General features: G+C 45.6%; 1 long non-coding RNA gene across 1 annotated transcript; it reads right to left on the reverse strand.

The window, feature by feature from the left end:
• Positions 1-302: 302 nt before the first annotated feature.
• LOC128334104 (uncharacterized) lies at positions 303-12,492 on the reverse strand. The gene is made up of 3 exons (XR_008311178.1): positions 12,376-12,492; positions 10,154-10,270; positions 303-401 (listed from the first exon to the last, which is right to left on the reverse strand). It is a non-coding gene; the product is annotated as an uncharacterized LOC128334104 (long non-coding RNA).
• Positions 12,493-26,109: the final 13,617 nt, after the last annotated feature.

Here is a 26,109-nt window from a genome sequence, read left to right on the forward strand (position 1 = left end):
ATTTACATGTATGCCAACAAGCTTAAATGCAAGGCAACCTTGGAAGACTTTCAAAGGAAGTAATAATTCCTCTGAAATAGGTCTTTTGAAAGCTTTATCTTGTTCTTCCTCTTTCTGTTAATCTTGGGAACCCCTTAGCATGTCAAAGCAATTTTTCTAATGTCACATCTTCTCAACATTACCATGAAAGCGCTTTAAAAAGATGATTTGAGAGAGAATAAATGTTGAATGAGCATTTATTAAAGGGCCATTTATGGCCCATTTGCATTTTGACTATGTTTTTGACGTGAAATGTTTGAGAAGCAGGCTAATTTGAAAGTCAATCTCGTCTCCAAACAAACTACATGACAAGTGTGTTTACACTGATCGCCTTCTTTTGTGCCTTTGTTGAGCAAAACACCCTGAAAAAATGAAAACAAAACACCATCAGTAGGTAAAACTTTTTAAAAAATATATAAGGATGAAATTAGACCAAGTCTGGGTATTCCCTTCAGATATTTGTTAGCTGTATTCAAATGTTTCCCCCTCTGTTTGGAAGACTGGGCATTTCCAAGGCACGGGAACATAAGAAGCAGCTTTGCACGGAGTCAGATCATTGGCCCCTCTAGTTCAGAACTGTCTACACTGACTGGCAGTGGCTCTCCAAGGTTTCAGGTAGGAGTCTCTCCCAGCCCTGTCTGGGATTGGGCAGAGGTTACCTTTTGCATGCAAAGCAGATGCTCTACCTCTGAGCTGTGGCGCCATCCCCTAAGGGAAGTGTCTAACTGTAGCCCACATGTATTCAGCCATTGAAATGCAAACCAAGGTGAACCCTGCTTAGCAAAGGGCACAATTCATGCCCAGGATGGTAAGACTGGCTCTCCACCCCATTGTGATACAAAGAGGCTATTCCCACGAGCAGCAAAAATTGGGCTAGGAGAGCCTAGTTTTATCTTTATCTTTAAAGTTTTATCTTTACGGTGATCAGTGTGCCAGAACTGACTAACATTGGTATGTGTAGATTACTAAATAATCTATGGGATGATAACTTCCATGGATATATATTTATAGGGCTGATCTTTAAGACCACACTTTATCTCATTTGTATCCCATGATTTCTACAAGGAATTCAAGGCAGTGTGTTAGGATTTTCCTCTCCTTTTTAGCTTCATTTCCCAGACTATGGGGAACACCTATATTGGGCAGCAGTGATATAGGAAGCTGCTGAAAGGCATCATCTCACACTGTGTGGGAGATGGCAATGGTAAACCCCTCCTATATTCTACCAAAGACACCCAGAGGGCTCTGTGGGCACCAGGAGTCGACACCGACCTGACAGCACACTTTACCTTTACCTTGTGAGGTAGGTGAGAGCGAGAGCAAGTGATCAATCGACCAGTCTCACAGTGGGATTTGTCACTGGACCAGGGATTTGAGTCCAAGTCTCCCTGGTCAAACTTCAACACTTTAGTATGCCACTTTGCAAGTTAAGAGTTTAGACTGAAACTGGTTTGAATACAGGAGCAAGATGTTCATCCAAGGATGAACCAGAACATAGAGTTTGAAACTGTATTCTTATGGAAGGCTGATGGACAGGGGGCATACCTCTGGTTACTTCCAACAAACCAAGATGTGTGATCATCTCCAGCTCCAACTTCAGGTCCCTTCCAAATCCCAGTCTTGAGGGGACCTCTGATTCCCCATTGTGTCTGAACCCACTGCGCATCTTCTCCTTAGCCCTCATGACTATAGTAACTTCCCTGATTAATGCCCAACTAAGCCAAAATGAATCAAAAGCCGCCGGGTCGTCAAAAGTGAAAACTTCCTTGAAGATGGGAAGTGGGAAATCCACGGTGCTCGGGGCACAGGTGTGGCAAATCCAAACCCAGATGTTCAAAGCTGAGCAATCGAGTTAAGAGGGAGTAGTAAGCCAGAGGGTATTCACCCAGCACTTGATTATAGAAACATTTTCTGTCTTTGAATGAATACTTCGTGACCTCTCCAGGGGCGCTGGGGTGGAAGTACCCAAGTTCCTGAACAATAACAAGGTCTGGAGATTCTGAAGGAAGAGGTTGCTTACACAGATTGTTGCATTTGGATGGTACTAACAAGATAACTCAGAACATTTTTTAAAATTTTCTTTTTTGCACGTCTCACAGTGTTGGTCAGACACAGGGCGTTTCAAGAACAAGTGGAAGGTTTTATCCATAGATCTCCCTTTGTTGGTGAACTTTTGGAATAAAGAAAAAGGACCCTGACAAAGGATGATTTAAAAAAAGAAATGGTTGAAAATGACCAGAGAATAGAAGTTTTATACAGCTCCCTGCCCCTCTCTCTCCACTACTTTTTTAGGGGGTAAGAATAAAAGTTTAGCCTTTTAACCTCCACTGCCCCATTCTTCTGAGCAGATTTACATTTCAGATGGTCTAATTTTTCTTTTTTGAATTGTTTGATGTGAACTGATGAGTGTGTTGAGAGCAAAGGCCTCTGTTTCCTATCATACTGGATCTCTGCACTTAGCTCAAAAGTTGTTTTCAGTAGTTGATCAGAAAGGCAGCTCTCTTGTTCTTCCTCAGATGTTCTTCTGTTAGACCTATCTGGAATACAGCCTGGAGATATTTAAGTTCTGATTCATTAAAATATGTAGAAAGTGTTTCGGTGACTGGGACCTTTGTAACCATTCACACCTTAGATGGGTGTTGTTTCAATGCTGGGATGTTGTCAGGAGGGGAAAATCTTTCTTTTCAACCTCTGCCAGGTAGAAGGGGCTGTACTTGCTTGGAAATCCTCTGTTTTTGAAACAGAGAGTCCTTTATTTCCCCTTCTGAACACCTCCTCTTGTTCCCTCCCTGGCTATACCAAGTTTATGGAAGCAAGCTAGGATCTTGGATCTTGGTAACTGGTCTATCTATCTATCTATCTATCTATCTATCTATCTATCTATCTAACAATAACACACACACACACACACACACACACACTCTCTCTCTCACACACACCCCCCCACACACACCCCTGCAATGGCTGCCAATAGGTTTCTGGGCAAAATACAAAATGCTAGTTATAACCTATAAAGCCCTAAATGGCTTAGTAGGCCCACGGTATTGAAGAGAATGTCTTCTTCACTATGAACCCCACCGCCCATTGAGGTCATCTGGAGAGATCCGTCTCCAGTTGCTGCCAGCTCGGGCCTTCTCGGTTGCTACCCCGAGATTGTGGAATGTGCTCCCTACTGAAATACAGTCCTCCCCGTCTCTGGCAATTTTTTGAAAAAGCATTTGAAAACCCACCTCTTCACCCAAGCCTTTTGAGCTTTTTAAATGTTTAGGTTTTAATCTGTTTTTGGCTTTTAAATTGTTTAAATGGTTTTAAGTTTTGTGTATGTTTTAACTTGCTTTGTGTTATTGTTGACCACCCAGAGACAAAGGTTTGGGACGGTGTACAAATTTGATAGATAGATATGAACATACGAAGCTGCTGCCTTCTGAGTCAGATCCATGGGTCCATCTAGCTCAGTATTGCCTTCCCTGCCTGGCAGCAGCTCTCCAAGGTTTTAGGCAGGTGACTTTCCCAGACCTACCTGGAGATGCTGAGGGTCCAGCCTGGGACTTTCTGCATGCGAAGCAGCATGTGTGGGCTCTACCCACCTAGTTATGGCCCCTTCTTTGACAGAGGGAGGGAAACTGCTAGAAGGTTACAGCCAAAGTCTTGGAGGTCTCTTTATGCTTAGTAGAGACCCTCAACTTCCCTGCAAGAACTCCTTTGAACTGTATCTGATTGCCCTATTCATTTTTCTTTATTACTGTATTATAACCTGTGCTGGTCTCAGACCGTACTAAAGATTGATTGATTGATTGATTGCCTTTAAATGGTCAGATAACACTTCCAAGGACATTCATGACTTAAGAGAGGAGAGCTGGTCTTGTGGTAGCAAGCATGACTTGTCCCCTTAGCTAAGCAGGCTATGCCCTGGTTGCATATGAATGGGAGACTAGAAGTGTGAGCACTGTGAGATATTGCTGCGCTGGGAAGAGCAGAAGGTTCCAAGTTCCCTCCCTGGCAGCATCTCCAAGATAGAGAGAGTCCTGCCTGCAATCTTGGAGAAGTCGCTGCCAGTCTGTGAAGACAATACTGAGCTAGATAGACTAATGGTCTGACTCAGTATATGGCAGCTTCCTATGTTAGATATATTGATGTTTCTGCTGTGGGAGACTCATAAGCAGAAGGTTGCCGGTTCAAAGCCCTGCTGCTATTATATTGGGCAGCAGCGATATAGGAAGATCCTGGAAGGTGTCATCTCATAGTGCGTGGGAGGAGGCAATGGTCAACCCCTCCCTTATTCTACCAAAGACCACCACAAGGCTCTGTGGGCGCCAGGAGTCGAAATCGGCTTGACGGCACACTTTACCTTACAATATTGAAAGGCCTCTCTGAAAAGATGGGCCTTCAGTAGTTTCTTAAAAACCCTGAGGGAGGGTGCGTGGGAGCGCTCTTCCGAGATGGCGCCCCAAAGCTGAGGGGTCATGGTCCCAGGAATTGAGCCTGGGAGTCCATGGGAGTCCATGGGAGAGGAGAGCTGGTCTTGTGGTAGCAAGCATGACTGGTCCCCATAGCTAAGCAGGGTCTGCCCTGGTTGCAGCTGAATGGGAGACTTGATGTGTGAGCACTGCAAGATATTCCCCTCAGGGGATGAAGCCGCTTTGGGAAGAGCAGAAGGTTTCAAGTTCCCTCCCTGGCTTCTCCAAGACAGGGCTGAGAGAGATTCCTGCCTGCAACCTTGGAGAAGCCACTGCCAGTCTGTGAAGACAATCCTGAGCAAGATAGACCAATGGTCTGACTCAGTATATGGCAGTTTCCTATGTTCCTATGAAAGCAGATGTTCCACCACTGAGCGACAGACCCCTTTCATCTAGGACCCTTATTGAACACGGCCCTGTTATCCTGCCTCAGGATTCTTTCTCCTGGTTGCCTCAGATAGCGGTTTTCTTGCATCATTGCATTGTACACTGCAAAAATGCAACGATCTCTTGCAGGGCAAAAATGAAAAGAACTCTTGCATTTTCTAGCATCTTTCTCCCTTAGTGGAGGCTTCCATCGTGGAGACAAATTGGCACTGCGTTCCAGTGAAAGAACGGACATTCCACAAATCACGGCGCTTTAGCAGTCTTCTACGTTATGAGCTCCTGGAGGCAGAACCCAGCTTGTGTTTTATATACTTGTAAAGGGCTGTGTTCACTTAAGGAGCTAGGAAAGAAAATAATTAATGGAAAAAATCATTATTTATAGAGGACCATAAATATACAGTACAACGCTTAACATTTCTGCCCTGAGGAGCCTGCAGTGTGAAATCTTTCTGTTGCTGCTCCAGATGTCTCTGTGGCTTTTAGATGTGGGAGCGGAGCCAACAGAAGTACCACTCTGGATTGCTTTCAGAGGCAGCTCCCATAGAACCCCCCCACTCCACTCGTGTGTGACGTTTCTTTGCCAGTGTTTAGCAAAACCACATGATAGATCCCCTCGGGACGGTACCATTCCAGGCTGCAAATGGGGGAGCACGTTTTTGGATGCTGTAATGCTCAGTGGGGAAACGACTTGACTTAGCAAGCCAGAGGTTGCCAGTTCAAATCCCCGCTGGTATATTTCCCAGTCTATGGGGAACACCTATATTGGGCAGCGGAGATATAGGAAGATACTGAAAGGCATCATCTCCTACTGCGCGGGAGGAGGCAATGGTCAACCCCTCTTGTATTCTACCAAAGACAACCACAGGGCTCTGTGGTCGCCAGAAGTCGACACCGACTCGACGGCACACTTTACCTTTAATGCTCCCTCACAGAATGATCTTTTCTGATCCCAGAAAACTAGCCCATCCGTGAAAGGAGTAGGCTGCAATTTTTCTCGTTAATGTTCTCGTTTCAGTTGGCACAGTGGGGAAATAACTTGCCTAGTGAGCAAGAGGTTGCTGGTTCGAATCCCTGCTGGTATGTTTCCCAGACTATGGGAAACACCTATATTAGGCAGCAGCGACATAGGAAGATGCTGAAAGGCATCATCTCACACTGCGCAGGAGGAGGCAATGGTAAACTCCTCCTGTATTCTACCAAAGAAAACCACAGGGCTCTGTGGGCACCAGGAGTCGAGACCGACTCTACAGCGCAACTTTACTTACTTTAACTCTCCGCTCTTCTTTAGGAGAGGAGAGCTGGTCTTGTGGTAGCAAGCATGACTTGTCCCCTTAGCTAAGCAGGGTCCACCCTGGTTGCATATGAATGGGAGACTAGAAGTGTGAGCATTGGAAGATATTCCCCTCAGGGGATGGAGCACCTCTGGGAAGAGTAGGTTTCAACTTCCCTCCCTGGCTTCTCCAAGACAGGGTTGAGAGAGACTCCTGCCTGCAACCTTGGAGAAGCTGCTATCAGTCTGTGAAGATAATGCTGAGCTAGATAGACCAATGGTCTGACTCAGTATATGGCAGCTACCTGTGTTCCTATGTGGTCTCCCATTCAAATGCAAACCAGTACAGATCCTGCTTAGCAAAAGGGACAATTCATGCTTGCTACCACAACACCAGCTCTCCTCCCATCATGCTGCGTGCTCTGAACAGCCCAAGTTATGCTGCGGAATGTGGCAGTCGAAATAATATTTCTGGACACGTATTGTGTAAATTATTCTACATTGCATGAGTGTCAATTCTTGGAAAACAGTATCTGCTATCATCCGGTTAATTTGTTCAGCTCCTCTGCCTACGAACTTGGCACCTTGTAGATTAGCACTCTGGAAATCTGCCTCTGTTACTCTTCAGGCATTCATGGCTTCCGATTTCCTACTTTTGAACTCCTTTCTTAGAGCAAGGTGTCTTTCAGTCCATTTGTATTTGTGATAATGAAGTTCGTTGCCGCCGTCTGTTAAATAATTCACTTCCTTTTCCGCCTCAGTGCAGTTCCCTTATTGTGGCGTGGTGTCCAAAACATTTTCACAAAAAGGCGTAATCCATAAAATATGAAGGAGTAACAATGAACACTGACATTTTAATTCTTCACTTATGAGCTCAAAGGGGATAACAATAGGAAATTGCCTTGTTGCCATAATAAAGAGAGATTTGCATTCTTCTGAAAGTGATAGTTCAGTGTTTGAGCATAATGTCACTAACAATAAGTAACCATGAATAGGTTTTGCAGATGAGTAATAGGTATTTTGTGTTGCATCCTGTAGGATGATGTTTTTCTTTCTGCAGACAAATGGGAATTGCTGGTAATAAGACAAGCTTGCAGGGAACTGGAATGATTTAGGAGTAACCAAATAGCAATTTTGAAATGCAGTAACTAATGTCTATATGTAAAGTGATGCATATTGGGGCAAAAATGCCTCTCCCTATATACACTGATGGGATTTGAGCTGGCTGTAGCTGACCAGGAGGCGTTACACAAAGGGCTTCTACCCGGAATCTCATTCGGGAGATAGTGTGTACATTCACACACCAGCCAAACTTACCCCGAGGTCCCTTCGAGATCCTTGGACCCACTCCACACACAAATCGGGCTTTGTGATGCGAATTCTAGCTTATCTCGAGGTTTTTCTGGGTTTTTTAAAATGCTGGTTTTAAGCTACTTTATCTGAAAATGCTGGAGTATATAGGGAGAGTCACTGATGTAGAATCATTAGCATGATAAGAAGGATACTCTCTTTACAAATGCAAATATAGCTCTTCAGTACTCTCACTCCACTCCCCCCAGCAATGGCTAGGAGGAAAACATGAAGGAAAACACGTGAACTTGCATCAAAAGCAAACCCGAGGGCAGAGGGGAGGGGCTGCTTCCCTCAATGCCGTGAGTTTAATTCGAAGTAGTTTCACTCAACATTTACCCCGCAGCATGAAGCCATGTGCGAATAACTCCTTGGAGAGGGATCTTGGGGTTGTGGTGGACCGCTCTTTGAAAATGTCAACTCAGTGCTCAGCAGCTGTGAAAAAGGTAGATTCCATGCTAGGCTTCATTAAGAAGGAGAGATGGTCTTGTGGTAGAGAGAATGAATTGTCCCCTTTGCTAAGCAGGATCTGCCTTGGTTTGCATTTGGATGGGTAGGAACATAGTAAGCTGCCATATACTGAGTCAGACCATTAGTATCTCTAGCTCAGTATTGTCTTCACAGACTGGCAGCGGCTTCTCCAAGGCTGCAGGCAGGAATCTCTCTCAGCCCTATCTTGGAGATGCTGCCAGGGAGAGGACTTGGAACCTTCTACTCTTTCCAGCGTGGCCCCATCCCCTGAGGGGAAGATCTTCCAGTGCTCACACATCAAGTCTCCCATTCATATGCAACCAGGGCAGACCCTGCTTAACTAAGGAGTCAAGTCATGCATGCTACCACCAGACCAGCTCTCCAGCCCTACATGGGACTACATGTGAGCACTTGCTACTGTCAGGTATTCCCCTTTGAGGATGAGGCTGTAGTTCAGTGGTGGAGCATCTGCCTTGCATGCAAAAGGCGCCAGTTGGAACTTCCGGGGGCCAGAAATCCTGGAATTCCAGGTGCTGGGTGGCCCCCGATCCCCTCTGTCCCTGCCAGCTCTGTGATGGAGCCGGCAGTTGTGTGGGCAGCCGATCCGACCACCCAGGCATGGCTCCCTTCCCGTGTGCAGGGAGAGCGGGCTAAGCTCGCGCTCCTTGCACTACCCCAAAATGGCACTCCGCACCAATCGTGTGAAGTCCCTCGTGGTTGCGTGGAAGCAAGGTCGGGGGAAAAACCTGGGTAGAAGTGATTGTGTGGAAGCCAGGTGTGTGGGGGAACCTAGGTAGAAGTGATTGAAGCTATTCTCAAGATCACTGGAAAGCAGACTAAGGGAGCCCACCCAACTACCCCTCCCATAAGACGAGGTTAACGGAGCAAGTGCTCCATTTTTTGCTTGTGTATTGCCGCGGCATGTGGCGACACACGAGTAGACCCCGGACCAGGAGGCTGCAAGCAGCCTCACGGGCTCAAGGGTCTCTACAGAATGCCCCCCGTGCTTGTTCGGGGCATCCTGGAACTTCTGGGGGCCACGCGGCCCCCGATCCCCGCTGCCCCTGCTTGCTACAAGCGACTGCTCATCTGCAGGAAGAGCGGAGAGCTAAGCCTGCTCTCCCTGCATGTAGCCCTGAAGCTCTTCTCACTGATCATGAGAAGAGCTTCATTGTGTGGAAGCAAGGTAGGAGGAAAACCTGGGTAGAAGTGATTGTGTGGAAGCAAGGTAAGTACCCAGGTTTTCCTCCTACCTTACTTTCACACAATCACTTCTACCCAGGTTTTCCTCTTACCTTGCTTCCAGACAGCCGACAATTGGGAGCCACTGCTCCCAAACCCTGGTAGAACACAGTTTTTGATTGTGTGAATACCCTCCCTGTGTTTCTGCTCTCTCCCCCTCAGCTGGGGGAAAAAAAAATTCCACCCAACTGTCATGGGTATCCTATTTCAACACACATAGAGATGCCTAGCTATCAGGATACTTAACTACTGGCTCCCCTTGATGAAACATCAAGAGATCGTCCTGGACTATTAACCAGCAATCTTCCTAACAAAAGGCTGGTCAACCAGCAGTCAGAGCAATATGGTAGCTCCTGTTCTGTGATGTCCAAAGTGCAATTCCATGAGAATAATTAAAAAAAGAGAGAGCGTTTTCACAAGGCCGGTGGAGCAGATTGCTTAAAGACTGACGGAAGTCAAAGGTTCACTCTCCGATGATACCTGCCAAGATCAATCCGGCTTTGGGGTCTCTTTTGTTGGAAGCGAATTCTGTAAGAACTCGTTATCAGAAGTCTCTTTCCAATTAAGTAATTAGACAAGGTACTAAACATAAAGGCGGACTGGTAATGAGCCTGTTATTACGGTGTTAAAATATTTTGTAGCATAAGAGCATTAAGGCCTTAGTGGCGATTTGAAATTAGGATCCTTTTTTTTTTAAGCCCATCAAATGAAAAGAGCAGAAGAAGAGGAGAACTTCAAAGCTGCTCTCCCCCGCCCCCACCTTTGGAAACCTGCCTGTGTTAGGATGAAATGAATAGGGAAAAAAGAGAGCAAGGTTTGCCTTCTAATAAAGCATCTGTTGCTTACTTTGAACATTTCTTCCTCTTTTGTGAGCGTGTCTCTCCAGTTATGGTGACTACTGACAATGAAGAACAGAAGCTCTGGAAAAAGACAATACCTGTTATCTAGCCAATATTTCTGATTTTCATGTCACTTTGAACTCGATCTTCATTTGACCACATGCTGAGTCCAAAAAGAATTTCTTTGTCGGCTGATCCAAGGATGCCAGAAGATACTAAAGAAGAAGAAGAAGAAAAAGTAAACTGTGGGAATCTCTTCAATAAAGGCGAGATGAAAACAAGCCGTCAGGATTCATTCCATGCACGGACAGTGCTTTTAACTCCTGCCTATTAGGGCGCTGCAGAAGAAACCCCATAAATGCAAATGACTTGTGTGTTTGTTGTTGTTGTTCCAAGGCAAGGTTTGCCTCTCCGCCCCACCCTGTGTTGCTGCATAAAACAATGTAGGCCAAGTCTAGGCTGCTGCAAAAAACGGTGAGAATGGGTAAATCGGCTTGTGGATCCTGCCTGCTTTTGGAGAGAACCAAATGGAAGTTTTGGCTGCTACTGAAACCCGGCATGTTGTTGAGCGAGCTTTAGGGGGCATCGCTCTCAACAAAAGATTGGCGGTTTTTCACAGGGGAGAGAGAGTCAGATTTGGCCACAGTACCTCGCAGAGTGATTCAGCAAAAATTTGGCTGAGCTTCACTAGGCTCTTGTGGTGTGTGTGTGTGTGTGTGTGTGTGTGTGCGCGCTCTCTCTGTCAATGCCAGAGAACGCCGGGCCAAAACAGGCGGGGACGCCATTCAGAGGAATATTTTCATCTCCTTCCAGGGAGCTTTTGTTGCAATGGAGCAAGGATAAAGCTGGGCCTGGTGAATTGATCAATGAAGAGCGGGAAAAGAAAAGCGACCCACAAAGTCATTAAAAAAAAAAGAAGTGCATTACTTGGAATGGTCCGTGGAAAAAGCAAACGAAAAGGGGAAAAACAACAACAACCTCAGCCCTTTGACTTGAATGAGGATGAATAAGAGAAGCATGGAGTGTTTTGCTTGAGTGTGTGGTGTGTGTGTGTGTGTTTAATGGGAAGTTTGGGCCAACACAAAAGAGCATCCATGTTTTCGTCAGTTCATACGTATGCAGAAACTGCCCTGCTGCACCCCAGATTAATAGTTCTGGTTATCGTGTTCAGGTTGTTAGATCTTCTAGTTAGGCCTGCAAAACTTGTGACTCATTCGACTGAGCGAAGGCCATTATACAACGGCTCACCAGAGTCATTCGAGTGTTGCTGCCTGCCTGGGATTGCAAACTGTGTGTCAAGCCCCTGGTGGCCATAATATGTCGCGGATATGCCATATTGGCTCAATAAATCCAAGGTGTTCCTGTAAAGCTTGTGACCCATCAAACTGAGTGAAAACCACGATACTCACCAGAACTTTTCTAGTGTTGCTGCCTGCCTGGGATTGCAAAACAGGTGTATCGAGCCCCTGGTGGCCATATTATATAGCCGATATTCTGTACCGGCTCGAGAAGTCACCATTTATGCAGGCCTCTCCTATTGCCAAACTTCTGCTTTTCACTGCTTTAATTTGCACTAAAAGCAGATTCAGATAGCTAGAAGGCTCATGGTTCCTGCTTGAAATTTCTGCCAACGGTGCGTAGCTATCGCATGCAGAACTGAGCTAATTTGCCACCATTAGTCCTGCTTTAGTCACTTCAGGGAGTGGGATTGACTGCTGCAACACAGTCGTTGAGAGACTGCCCTTGAAGATTATCTCGGAACTCCAGTTTGTGCAACATACTGCAGCTGGCTTGTTGACTGGGGAGGCTTGTTTCCAATGGATCGCCCCATTTCTTGTTCCAGTTGCGATATCAGCAGCTTATATAGCCGATATTCTGTACTGGCACAATATTCTGCTTGGCGTGCAGAAGGTCTCAGGGGTCCAGTCCCTAGCATCTCCAGGTAGGACTGGAAAGACCCCTGTCTGGAACCCTGTGCTGAGCTAGACGGACCAAAGTCTCACTCGGTATAAGGCCGCTTCTGATGTTTGGGCTATAGCTCAGTGGTAGAGTATCTGCTTTGCATGCAGAAGGTTTTGTTTTCAGCCTTCCAGCGTCTCCAGATAGGGCTGGGAGAGACTGAAGAAAGGGGGCAAAAATTCCCAAAGGGGCTGACAAATTTTCGTTAAATAATATATTCAATATTGTCCAAGTTCCAAGTGCGAGATGCCCTTCTTTAGAGAATTAACATTATTTCCTTAAAATCAATCAAAGTATCTTCTGCTTACTTCTCTCTCTAGCCCTCTCTCTTTTTCTCCCTTTCTCCGGCTGGGAGACACACCTGCCTGCAATCTTGGAGAGTCGCTGCCAGTCAGTGTCTAGACGATACTGAGCTCGGTGGACCAAGGGCCTGGCTCAGTATGAAGCAGCTTCCTATGTTCTTAAGGACGCATTTTTGTTTCCCCTCTCAGTTCAAGGTGTTCTTCTTTCTTCCCCCTTTAAGCGCTGAACTGCCTGGGACCGCCTTGCAGGAAGTCGTAACTTTCCTGCATTTGCCCCGTCTAATCCTTTCTTCCTCCCACAACCACCTGCTGGCTTTCCCTCTGGACTGCCACTTTGCGGAGAACATTCTTTCTCCCAAGTCCTCCATTAACGTTAGAGCAGATGTCTGCACTGTAATTGATTTAGGTACCGTTCCACAGCAAAACCGTCTGGAGCGGTGATCAAATGAGCAGTGCTTCCGCGTGGAGCATCAGAATCTGATTATGTCCTCTGAAAAGGGAGCCTTTGAAGTGGGCCAGCAACACTGGGGTAATTCCAGCTTTATCTGTCTTCTGCAAAATTCATCTCGAAAGGCGAGGCTTTGCCCAGGTGCGGAGGGGGAGGGAAGGGGATTGTTCCCATTATGACCCATCTGTTGGCTTCAAAGTTCAGACCTTGCTGGAAGATTGATTTACACAGCCAGTAATCTAGGTGGGCTGTTTTGCTTCGAAAGCTAGAGGGGCGACAGGTAGATTCAAAGCACCAGAAAACAATTCGGAAAACAATTTTATTTCCCTCCCTGTGTCGGCCGATTTTGAAGTCGCCAGGTGCTGGGAATCGTGGCATCATGGTGCTGGGAATCATGGAATTAGGTGGCCTTGAGGCTAGCTAGTGGTGGTGATGAACACCCCTGATAGCCGGGCAATGAGACAAAGAGGGGAGGAGAGCTGGTCTTGTGGTCACAAACACGAATTGTCCCTCTTGCTAAGCAGGGTCTGCCTTGGTTTGCATTGGGATGGGTGACGACATGCAAATGTTGTCTGCTGTAAAATATGGGGACGTAGTTCAGCGGCAAAGTATCTTCACAATCCCTGGCAGCATCTCCAGGTAGGGCTGGGAGAGAATCCTCCTTGAAACTTTGGAGAGCCGCTGCCAGTCAGTGTAGACAATACTGAGCTAGATGGACCGAGCGTCTGACTCACTCCATAGAAGTCAGCTTCCTTGGATGCAATTTAAAAAACCATTCAAAATAATGGTAACATTTTTATTTTAGTAATATTGGTCTTTATTTTTAAATAATTTGATCTCTTTTTCTCTCTTTCTCCAACTTTTAATCAAATTATCATTTTCCCAAGACAAGATTATCATCTAGATATTAGCTGACTGACTGATCCGGTGGGAGTCGTTCAATTATTATTTTCTCATTCTTTTATAATTTTCTTTTTCATTTCAACTGGGTTTGTGTTATTGATGGGCAAGATCTAGTTTATTTTTGCATATGTTCCGTATGTAAATGATTAACTATGCTAAGTACGAATGTACATAGTATATATATGGGTACGAACGTGTGTGATACATCATTTTATGTGTTATTGGACAAGTTGGTGGCTCAGAGGTGTAATCTTTATTTTACTGTTCTGTATTAATAAAAAGCTTTTGCTTTTTTAAAAAAAGAGAGGTCAGCTTCCTGTGTGCCTATATATAACTTTTACAGTGGTGGTTCTTTTCTGTTTAGTAGAGGAGAAGGTTTTAGTGCTGGAGAAGACTTTTGAGGAGACCATGGACAGTCAGGAAAACAAATCAATGGATCCTAGAACAAATCAATCCAGAATTTTCACTCCAGGCACAAATGACCAGGCTCGAATTATCATACTTTGGACACATTATGCGAAAACCCAGCTCCCTTGAGAAGTTCATAATGCTGAGAAAACGTTGAAGGAAAGAGAAGAAGAGGATGACCAGCAGCAAGGTGGATGGACTTGATTATGACAGCAATGAAGGCACCACTGAGAGACCTTGAAGGCCAAGTTGAGGACAGATCATCCTGGAGAGAATCTATCTATGTGGTCACTAAGAGTCGACACTGACTTGACGGCACTTAATCAATCAGTCAGTTAGTCAGAGGGAGAGCAGAGCAAATGTTCCTGTTCAACCCACCAGCACAGCATCCTTCCAGTCGTTATTGCTCGTGTCTACCTTACACTTCCTTTTTGATCATGAGCCCTTTTGGGTCCAGGAGCCTCCTTCCTTCCTTCCTTCCTTCCTTCCTTCCTTCCTTCCTTCCTTCCTTCCTTCCTTCCTTCCTTCCTTCCTTCCTCTCTGTAAACTGCTATGAGCACCTTTGTTGAAAAGTGGTATATAAATATTGGTTGTAGTAGTACTCAGTAGTGGCTCATCCTAAAGAACCGAGGGAAGGGGGGCGGCAGCAAAGGAGGCACAGCTGCCTCTGCTTCCTGGCAGCATCACGAGTTGTTCTTCTCTCTTTCTCCCACCCCACCTAAGAGTGATGCGGCTTGCAAGCTGGACATTTGTCAGGGAGAGCTGTGTGGCTCTCGAGTGGGGTGGGAGAGAAAGAAAGGAGGTGAGAGAGAGAGGAGCAAGCTCAGTTGCCTCCTTTGGTGCTCACCCCCACCCCCACCCCCACCCCGGCTTCTTAAGACAATCCACTATGAGTAGTGGTAGATGACATTTGCTGGCATTCAGGATCATGAAGATTGCACTTGAAGAATTCCAAGCCACTGTAATGGCTTGTGAGTGTTCTGCTTGTCCTTAGAAGAAATGTTGCTTTCTGTACCAGAAAAAGAAAGAGAGAAAAGAAATGCACACCGGAGGTCTGTGACATCCAACCTGAGCTAATTCTGTGTGAGTAATAAATGGTTCCTAAGCCTGGGTATGTTTTGGCATATCTGTTTTCCTTTTGTACATGTTTCCCCATTACCGGGACCTCCCAGAATATATTCAACTTTCCCCCCGCCTTACCAGCAGCTGGAAATTCTAATGAATTCTGCTAACTTGACAAGGAAGCCATGAGGCTTCCAGAACAGGCTGTGACTTTTGCAGAAACTTAAATGTGTGAAGGAAGACATACACTAAAAAAATATATTAAAAAATCCTCAAATCGCACACATGACAGTAATTATCTTCTTTGCTGATGCTGAACAAAGTTTGCATCATACCGGATCCTTCCAGTAAGTGTACGCATGGGGAGGTGAGAGCTATATCGTCAGGGCATCCCACAGCAAGCTGGGACAGGCTGACAGGAAAGCTCTGTAGCAATAAAACTGCAGGGGAAGTGATCAGGCAGTAGAACAAAACCCGAATCCAAGTGTCAAGAACTTGAAATGAGATGCCAATTGTAAAAGTCTTCTGCGGCAGAAAGGAAGAATTCCATCATCAGCAGGCAGAAAGGAAGAATTCCACATCATTGCGAGACGAGAGAGTAACACATTTTCAGACTTTGCTTATTTCCCCCTTACTCAGCCCCGAAAGGAGAGTCAACTGTAGATAGTTGCTAGATTGCTTGACTTCAGAGTTGCAGAGAGAGGGAGTGTGGCTCACTGTCAGGGGCATAACTATAATAGGGCAAGGGGAGACAGTTGTCTGGGGGCCCCACTGCTCCCCCCCCCGAGGCAAGCCATATGATTGACTCCCCCAGCCGTGCACCCGCCCGGGCTTCCTTCAGTTGTATTCATCCTCCGAAATTGATGTGAGTGTGAAGACCTGGAGCTGTCAGAACAGCATGTCTTTCTCTAGTAACATTAAATGACTTGCATCATCCACAATTAACAAAACCTTTAAAAAAATAATTTAGGATGATGTTCTATTGTGGCACATAAGTTATATGTGTGTGTGTGTGTGTGTGTGTGTATTTACTATGCTTTTTGTTACCACTATTCAGCCTCATTTAAGATTTCTTTATTTCATGAGCTGAGCTTCAGTGAGGTAGGGGCCCATTTTAAAATCTTGTCTCTGGGCCCACTCCAACCTTTTTCCTCCTCTCTGCCCAGTTCTTTCTCAGCTGTAATTTTACCTTGACTGCCTCAGGTCTGTAGGGAGCTGTGAACTGCCCTCATCCTTGGTGGACTTTGCTTTTATTGATGCCATACATCAAAGTTCTACCCGACACCTTGTTACTTCCCCTTCCTTCCTGCTTCCTCCCTTATTTCAGATCCGCCTTCCCCTGGTAACTCTTTCTTCACCCTTTCTCTCCAGGTGCGTTACTGCCTGCAGGTTTCCTGATGCCTTCCACAGAAGTACTCCTCTGAAAGCAGAAGATGCTTTAACACTGAGCTATGCCCCCATTCTCAGAAGTTTGGCAAGGGTTCCTCAGTGAGAAGATCAGTGATGGTAGTCAAAGTTCTTGGAAGGGAGATGGCTCTACACAAAGAATGTACCCTAAAATCCATTGAGTGTTCTTCTAGGGTAACGTTGCAGGAGATCAGTAGTGGTGGACCATGAGGGAGCCCACTGTGGCTGGTTTAGATGTAATGGTGATAGGAACATAGAATATAGGAAGCTGCCAAGTTAAGCCTTTCATCTATCTAGCTCAGTATTGTCTACACTAGGAGTAGGCAAACTTGGTCCTCCAGCTGTTGCTGAACTACAACTCCCGTCATCCCCTGCCACAATAAACTGTGCCGGGGATGATGGAAGTTATAGTTGGGCCGATTTTCCCCATCCTTGGTTAACTCCAGTGGTTCCCAACCTAGATTCCTCCAGAGGCTGCTGAATTACAACTCTCAGCATCCCCAGTGGCTGGGGATGGTGGAAGTTGTAGTTCAACATCTGGAGGAACCCTGGTTGGGAACCACTAGTCTACACTGACTGGCATTAGCTTTCCAAGATTTCAGGCAGGAGTCTTTCCCAGCCCTACCTGGGGGGGATTGAACCTGGGACCTTCGGCATACAAAGCAGATGCCCTATGACAGAGCTACAGTTCCACCACCAAATCATGGTTTGGTTCTTGGGTCCCAGCACTGAGCCTGTATGCTCCCTCCATTTCTATTGTTTGCTCTTTTATCTCTCTGACTTCCTGCTTTGGGCAAACCATAGTTTGTCGTGATAACTGCATTTAAAAAACGATGGCTTGCACATGTTCTCTCTATAAGAATTGGGAGCCACCATTTTTTTATTTATTTTTGGGAAGTAGGTTTCCGATTCTGGTTTGGAGGACAAACTATTGTTTGCCAATTCGGATGTTCATGGCAAGCAGTGGTCGGGCCTGAACCAGGAAGTCAGAGGAGGGAGCAAGGAGGGGAGGAAGAAGGAAGTAGCATGTGAACCCAAGGCTCAAACTTGATGGCCAAAACATGGTTTGACTGGTACATCTGAATGAGCCCTGCACACCTAGGTTAACTGCACACCTAGAACATGACCGTGAATCCTCTGTAACATGCAAGGATTCCATGGCAGATGAGTAAATTGGAAAAGGTTCTCTGATGGAATGCAACTTGAAAACTATGGATGTATTGTTATGATTTTATTTTACTTAATCTATTCAGAATCTCAACAAATTGGAGTTTATGTTGGGTCAGGGGCTTGCCTTTTGGTGTGCGATACAACATGTGAAGGTCCACCTCCTTTTAAAGTGAATTGCTCTTGTGCAGTTCTTGTAGAGGCGAAGGAAAGTTCTGTGGAATTTCACCACCAGGTGGCATGGAGAGTGAAAGCAGAAAGATGTCTTGTTGATGACTTTCTGATGTTCAGTCAGGGCTCAAGTTGGGGGGAAAAACAGAAAGGTTTTGATCTGGAGCCCTCCGAGAAGACAGGAGGATCAGGACCTAAAACTTACTTCTAAGAGCAAAGGAGAAACTGGCCCAGACAATTTCACCGAGGAAACCTTTCCCAGGGAGATAATAAACTAACAAGACACCTTAAAGTTGTGTGTCACCCTTTGAAAAACGGGAGAGTGCAGAAGCGTGAAGCTCTGTAAATTCAGGAGGAAGATGAAAAAGGAGGAGAGAGAAAAAATAGAGAAAAAGTCAGGGGCACAAAGGGTGGGGGGCAGGAAGAACAACCAGAGCTAGTTTTTCCTTAACCTTGCTGTGACCATGGTGAATCAGATGCGTGGCCTTGTTAGATGGAAGGGAAATGGCAGAGGAGTGCAGTTGCAAGTAGATTTGTCAAGGGAGAGGGGGCCCTTTGAAAACAAAGGAGAACAATGCTTTAAAAGCTTGTGTTAACAGCTCCCATACCATTCAAAGTGCTTCTGTTCTTTTGTGTCATTTTCATGTACTGGCATTCATTGAGCATTCAGTGCTCCATCAAACTGATTGAAAAGAGGACACTTGTCAGGATTTGTGTGTATGCATGCACGTACTACTTATCTCCCCCCACCCCAGTTCCAAAATCCAAAACACAAGAGCCAGCAGAGCGTAGTGGTTAGAGTGTTCGACTAGGACCGGGAAGATCCGAGTTCGAATCCCCGTTCAGCCATGAAACTCACTGGGTGACTCTAGGCCAGCCATGTATCTCTCAGCCTAACCTACCTCACAGGGTTGTTGTGAGGATAAAAATAACCATGTGAAATAACTCTGAGCTCCTCGGAGGAAGAGCAGGCTATAAATGTAACAAATAAATAATAATTTGAAACTAGGCTTAATGTGGTTTGCCAGCATTAGTGTGAGTGTGTGAACCCATGGGAATCTTAGACAGGCCATAAACCATCTTGGCGTGGGTTCACATGATCACTTCAGTGTTGGTAATCCACATTAAACCTAGATTCAATCACTTGTGTGTGAACAAGCCTGAGCCCTGTGTTTTTGTAGAGTGGTTGCTTGAATGGGTTTCTTGTCACAGGGCAGAGTCAAGGTGGCAAGGACAGCAGTGAGTGCTAAGGATGGAAAACTTTTCATTTCCCATATGTGTGGAATTTAATTGGAGTTTTTTTTGTGTGTGTGTTTTAATTTAAATCTGGCTTTATATCAAAGTGACGTTCAAGGTTTTGTTAACACAATAAAAAAGAAACCAAATTGAAGTTCAAGATTGTACATCAATACAAAAATGAGAATAGAGTAAATTATATTACAAGAAGTATGGACCTGCAACAAAAGGTTGCAGTATTTCTCTGTTGTGCATGTGTTACCTGAGCCTGTGCCTGAGAATGTTTTTGGCAGTTCCCCCACTCAGAAGCAGAAGGGGTTGTGACTGTCTTTAGGGAGCATTCTTCAAGCTGAGAATTTTTCTGCTCTTTTTTCTTCAAGGCCTCCTTCCCTGCTTGCCACTGAATTTCTTCAGCTCTGCCCACCTGCTTGTCTGTTAACTGTTATTTTAAGTTCATGAACATTCTGCTCCATTGAGTTATGTTGGAGCAATCTTGGAGGGGTTTTTTGCCCACGTAGGTTTTTTGCTCTTCATACATTGCAGAAATGTTTTGAAATCAATGAATCTGCGGGTTACCCCAAATCTGCTGGTACCTCCCTCTCAGCTGCTGCCCTTAAAGCAAGTATCTCAGAATGCAATGACATATTGAACTGAAAGCAGTTCCATTCCATTTTAGAATATTGATCTGTCTTCGCCCTTGATATCTGCCCAGGAAACACCCAGAATTCTTCTCTACTATGCTTGCTCTTTTTCTTGGACAACGTTGTGCCTTTTAGGAGAAAGGATTCATCTTGCATGAAAATAATTCTTGGGCTCAGGCGGAGGAGCTGAGAATCCTAATTCATTTCCTTGTGGTCTTGGGCAGATGGCACACAGATCTCCAGAGATGAAAGCCCCCAAACATGTTGACCCACTTTGCCACCAAAACCCTCCAGAATGCTTGGATAATGAGAAACACTGAGACATGCGTTCCCAGCTCGTCTCTAGGGTTGGCCAAAGTGATTCAGTGTCTCTGAAGCAGGCTTAATTGTCCACATATGTTTAGTTTTCTTGCAACTCTGATGTTGGAAGTGGAAAAAAAAACTTGAGCTGGATGAGTTTAAAAGCAAGTCCAGATTTTGTTAAAAAAGCAACAACCCCAAAACACCACATAACTTCTAGCTCAAATTGAAAATTAAAAATCCTCTTTATTATTATCATTATCATTCTCATTATTATTATTTCCACAGACAGGTGTTATTGACTGGTTTGTTTTATCCAGACATCGAGTCCTTCCCAAGGACCTGGGATGGCTGAATTTTATTGTCAATGTTGTTGCTGTTGTTATAGATATCGTCGCAGAATATAGGCTGTTCCCAGTAAAGTTGCTTTTTGTAATTGGCTGATGGTGATTTCTGTGGCCCCTATGGTGTTGAGGTGCTCTTCAAGGTCTTTTGGAACTGCACCCAGGGCGTCAATTACCACTGGGATTATTTTGGTCTTTTTCTGCCACAGCCTTTCAATTTCAATTTGTAGATCTTTGTATTTTGTGATTTTTTCTATTTCTTTTTCTTCTATTCTGCTATCCCCTGGTATTGCTATGTCGATTATTTTAACTTGTTTTTCTTTCTTCTCGACTACAGTTATATCTGGTGTATTGTGTGGCAGATGTTTGTCTGTTTGTAGCTGGAAGTCCCATAATATTTTTGCATCTTCATTTTCTTCAACTTTTTCAGTTTTATGGTCCCACCAGTTTTTGGCTACAGGTAGCTTGTATTTTTTGCAGATGTTCCAGTGTATCATCCCTGCTACCTTGTCATGCCTTTGTTTGTAGTCAGTCTATGCGATCTTTTTACAACAGCTGATTAGGTGGTCTATGGTTTCATCTGCTTCTTTACAAAGGCGGCACTTGCTGTTTGTTGTTGACTTTTCTACTTTTGCTCTTATTGCATTTGTTCTTAGTGCCTGTTCTTGTGCAGCCAGTATTAAACCCTCTGTTTCTTTCTTCAAGTTGCCATTCTTAAGCCATTGCCAGGTCTTGGTGATGTCTGATTTTCCACTTATATTGTGCAAATATTGACCATGCAGGGGGTTATTTTTCCATTTTTCTGCTCAGTTCTGGACTTGTTCTTTCTTGTAGGCCTGCTTTGTTTCATTGGTGTTGAATAGTTTCACGTTATTGACCATTTTAAGTGCATCTTCTTCACTGTCCTTGATATAATCTTCAGATGATGATGATGATGATGATGATGATGATGATGATGATTGGCTTTCCTCTTTATTTACTAAACTGGATAGAAGCATTTTTGCTGCCTGACACCTCTGAGAAGCTTCACCGGAGGCTGAATTACATCTGAGGCTTTTAAAAGCTTTGGGGGAATTCTCTTATTCGCAGAGCAGGGAGAGAAGCTGCCCTTAAAAACACCATGCCCAGCTCAGCTCGAGAAACAGAAGCTGACAAAGTCGTCTCAACATGGCCTTGTGGGTTTGCTTAGCCAAAGAATGAGTTCTTGAAACTAGTGAAATGCCTCCACAGACAAGGAACCGGGCGCAGGGGCAGATTAAGCCTTTTGCAGGTTGCAGGCAGGAATCTCTCTCAGCCCTATCTTGGAGAAGCCAGGGAGGGAACTTGGAACCTTCAGCTCTTCCCAGAGCGGCTCCATCCCCTGAGGGAATATCTTGCAGTGCTCACACATCAAGTCTCCCATTCATATGCAACCAGGGCAGACCCTGCTTAGCTATGGGGACAAGTCATGCTTGCTACCACAAGACCAGCTCTCCTCTCCCTATTTCCTTCTGAAAACCACTGCTGTGTGGTGGGATAAGGGCAGCAAAGGCCGCAGTGGTGGCTGCAGTAAGGGTGGGGTGGGGGCAAGGAGGAAGTCCCCCCCTTACCTTTAAAATGCTGCTGCACGGTTGGATGGGGCTGCAGCAGGCGGGTGAGGGTGGGGCAAGGGGAAAGTTCCCCCTTTTAGCCACGCCTGCTGCATGGCGGGATGGGGCGGCGAGAGAGAGCTCCTTCCAGCTCCCCTCCTCCCTCCGAAATGACTGCACGGCCCTGTCTGCAGTCGGTTCATGGAATTTGCCGCTCCTCCAATTTTGCCTCCCTAGGCGAGTGCCTACTTTGCCTCTCCTTAAATCCACCACTGATTGGGCAGCGGGGCAGAGTCAGTATTTGACAGAGAACTTTGTGAGGTGTACTGCCTCCCCCCACCCACCCCCGTGGAATTCCTGTCGTTAGATCATGACCTGATATTTGCATGCAGAAGGGCCTGGGTTCAGCATCTCCTGGTAGGGCTGGGAAAGACTCCTACCTGCAAACTTTGGAGAGCCGCTACCATGTCAGTGTAGACCAGGCCTGCTCAACGTTGCCCCCCCCAACAGTTTCTGAACTACAACTCCAATATTCCCCAGCCACAGTGGCCAATAGCTAAGGACGATGGGAGTTACTGGACGACATCTGCAGGAGGGTCGATGCTGAGCAGCCTTGCATTAGAGCAGTGATTCTCAAACTTGGGTCCTCAGGTGTTATTGGACTTCAACTCCCATAATCCCCAACCAAAGGCCACTGAGGCTGAGGATTATGGGAGTTGAAGTCCAATAACACCTGAGGACCCAAGTTTGAGAATCCCTGCATTAGAGCTTCTCTCCCAGAGGAAGTAACCATGGGTGGACTCCGTCTGGATCGGGACTGTGACATAGGTGAAGAGCTACAACCTGATTGGCTCTTCTGCCTCTCCTATTTAGCAAAGCAAAATTAAGAGCATCAGAGCCAACAGGGTCTTAGGGACATAGGAAGCTGCCTTTTGCAGAATCAGACCCTTGGTCCATCTAGCTCAGTATTGTCTACACCAGGGGTTCTCAGCGTTGGGTCCCTAGATGTTATTGGACTTCAACTCCCATAATCCCCAACGAAAGGCCGCTGGGGCTGGGGATTATGGGAGTAGAGGTCCAGTAAAATCTGGGGACCCAACTTTGAGAATCCCTGGTCTACACTGACTGGCGGTGGCTTTTCCAGGATTTCAGGCATGAGTCTTCCCTATCCCTAACTGGTGATGCTGCCAGGGATTGAACCTGTAGCCTTCTGCAGGCAAAGCCGATACTCTCCCACTGAACTATGGCCCCATTCCCTTGAGGTCCCACTCTTTTGGGATGAGAGGAAAATGCTTTGCAGTGTTTCTAGGCAGTATTTTTCCCTTCCCCTCTTTTTCTCCTTCGGTGGTGTTTGGCTTCAGACAGTCTCTGAGACCATCAAAGCCCGTCCCACTTTCGAGCACCTTAAAGCATCCTCGGAGCGCCGTGACACGATCTGTGCTGGCCCACCTGGAAACAACCCTTGCAAAGCAGATGCATCACCGATTCTCTTTATACTTCTGGCATCAATGAACTGCAGAAACAAGAGGCAGGAGCAGACCAAACAGGGAGGATGCAGGCAGAGTTACAATCAGCTCCTTTGCAAGTTTGAAACCTGCCCCCGAACACCTCACCAAAAGACAAAATAGGAAGATTGGCTTACCAGAGGCTGATACCAACAAAATCTGGGCAGCCCCTGGTAATTGGAGGTCACTGGAATGTGTGTGTAAGGCCTTGGGGAGGGGCTTGTTTGTTTGTTTGTTTTTTAAACAGAGTATCTAGCACAGCGTTAGGCAACAAATGCCTCTCCAGATGTTGCTGAACTACAACTCCCATCACCCCCAGCCACAATTTATTACAGTTCAGCAACATCTGGAGAGCTACACATTGCCTACCCCAATCTAGTAGCTAGGCCGAGATGTGCCCCCATGTCCTAGGCAGCTCCCAGGCAGGGGGAGTTATCAATTTTATCTTTGCTGCTCTGCAGCGCCACCCAGGTGATGGCGAATCAGGGTACTGCAAGGCCACCTAGATGGTATCAGAGAAAGCATCTGCTGCTCACCATTCCAGCCAGCCAGAACAGGTGATCTGCGGAATCAATGGAGGCTTGGCTGGCCCTATAGGATTGTTCCTTCAAGCTTGGCAACGTGGTCGTTACAAGTTGCCATGCAATGGTTGGCTTAGCCTCCTTTTGGAACCTAACTACTTGTCTGGCCTTGATGTTGTAGCTGCCTCTGTTTCCCTTGCCAGATCTCTGTTTGCTACTCTGGACCTTAACTCTTGCCTTGTCCAACTTGTTATTTCTGCCTCCAGTTCCTCGAATCCTGGTCTGCCCATTCTAGAACCTAACCCTGCCTTGCGTCTCTGAACTGCAGCAGACCAATGTATGTTCCTGTTCAAATCTTTTCCAGTCCCAATGGAATAGTTAACCCATTTGAATTGCTGAAAGGATCTCTAGAAAACTGGGAGAGCTTTGAAGAAATGCTGATGCAACATGGGTGCCGGCCAGGACACAACTGACTACCAAGTAAGGTGCATAGGATTGTGTCCGATTGTCCGTATAGTGAATTGTTCTTATGAGAATATAGTCTGCTTCACACAGTCATTTGAATCTAGGTTTAATGTGAGTTGCCAAAATTAATTATATTGTGTGACTCCATGCCAAGGAGGGAATCTCAGATGCATTGTGAATCTGAGCTATTGAGCCATTTTTGGAAGGGCGGTACAGAAATCAAATAAATAAATAAATAAATTGTGGGTCATAAACCACCTTGGTGTGGGTTCACACAATCATACTATTTATTTGATTGATTGATTGATTGATTGATTTCTATACCGCCCTTCCAAAAATGGCTGAGGGTGGTTTACATTAAAACTACACTAAAATCAATTAACTGTTAAAATGAAAAAATGTAAAAACAACATAGAACCGTTATGAAAAACAGTTTTTAAAACCCTGGAAAACTGGGCCAAACCTTTACTAATGTTAGTAATCCTCATTAAACCTAGATTTGAACAATTGTGTGAACCAGGCATACCTCTCTGTGTGATGCCACTGTGCTCCTGCACTTTATTAGCTCCAGGGACCCAAGGCTCAGCCTTCCCCACAAAACTCCTCCTGTCCCTAGACTCCATGAGGTTTTCATCCCAGCTCAACGGACAGTTTCCCCATCTCTAAAAGAAACCGAACATCCTGAGCAGTTGGGGACTCTGTGAACATTGACATAGCAGTTCATATGAAGCTAAAGGTAAAGGGTGCCGTCAAGTCCATTTCGACTCCTGGCACCCGCAGAGCCATGTGGTTGTCTTTGGTAGAATCCAGGAGGGGTTTGCCATTGCCTCCTCCCGCGCAGTCTGAGATGATGCCTTTCAGTCAGTCATTTATTGTTACAGTCACAGACCAGTACAATACGAACAGTACATTAAATAAAAGAGTAAAAGAGCTTAAAATACATTTATATCTAAAATTGAAAAAGTTAAGACAACGATAATTTCTTATTAATCAATCGCCGACGAGTATTAGTGGCAGCAGCACAGTATCTAGCCACTCTGTGATGCCTTTCAGCATCTTCCTAGATCGCTGCTGCCCAATATAGGTGTTTACCACAGTCTGGGAAACACACCAGTGGGGATTCGAACTGGCAACTTTCTGCTTGCTAGTCAAGCACTTCCCTGCTACGACACATGAAGCTGCCTTATACAAAATCAGAATATTAGTCCATCTAGCCCACGACTGTTTGCTTCTACTGGCTGAAGGCTCTCCGGGGTCTCACATTGAGGTTCCCCCAGATCTCTTTAACAGGAGATACCTGGGATTAAAGCTCTGGGACGTTCTGAGTGCAAAGCATGTGATCTACCCCTAAGCGATGGCCGCTGTCAGAGCCATCACACCAGATCATCCAATCCTGTGAGAGGCCAGTGAAATACAATGTAGATTTATGTGCAGCATCCCTTTCGCACCATGCTCACATTTGTTCTTGTCAGTCAACAAGTGATTCATTAATCAGACAGGGACCCCGGGGTGTTCATTACCCAAAAAAGTTCCAGTGCTGAATGTGATGGTAATTTTAGTGCTATTGACAGATGGGGATTATTAAGCTGTCTCCCCAACCCTCACACCCACTATCTGATTATTAAGGGCATGCTTGTAGTGAAATGA

Source organism: Hemicordylus capensis, chromosome 9 (assembly GCF_027244095.1).
Source record: "Hemicordylus capensis ecotype Gifberg chromosome 9, rHemCap1.1.pri, whole genome shotgun sequence".
NCBI classification, from domain to species: domain Eukaryota; kingdom Metazoa; phylum Chordata; class Lepidosauria; order Squamata; family Cordylidae; genus Hemicordylus; species Hemicordylus capensis.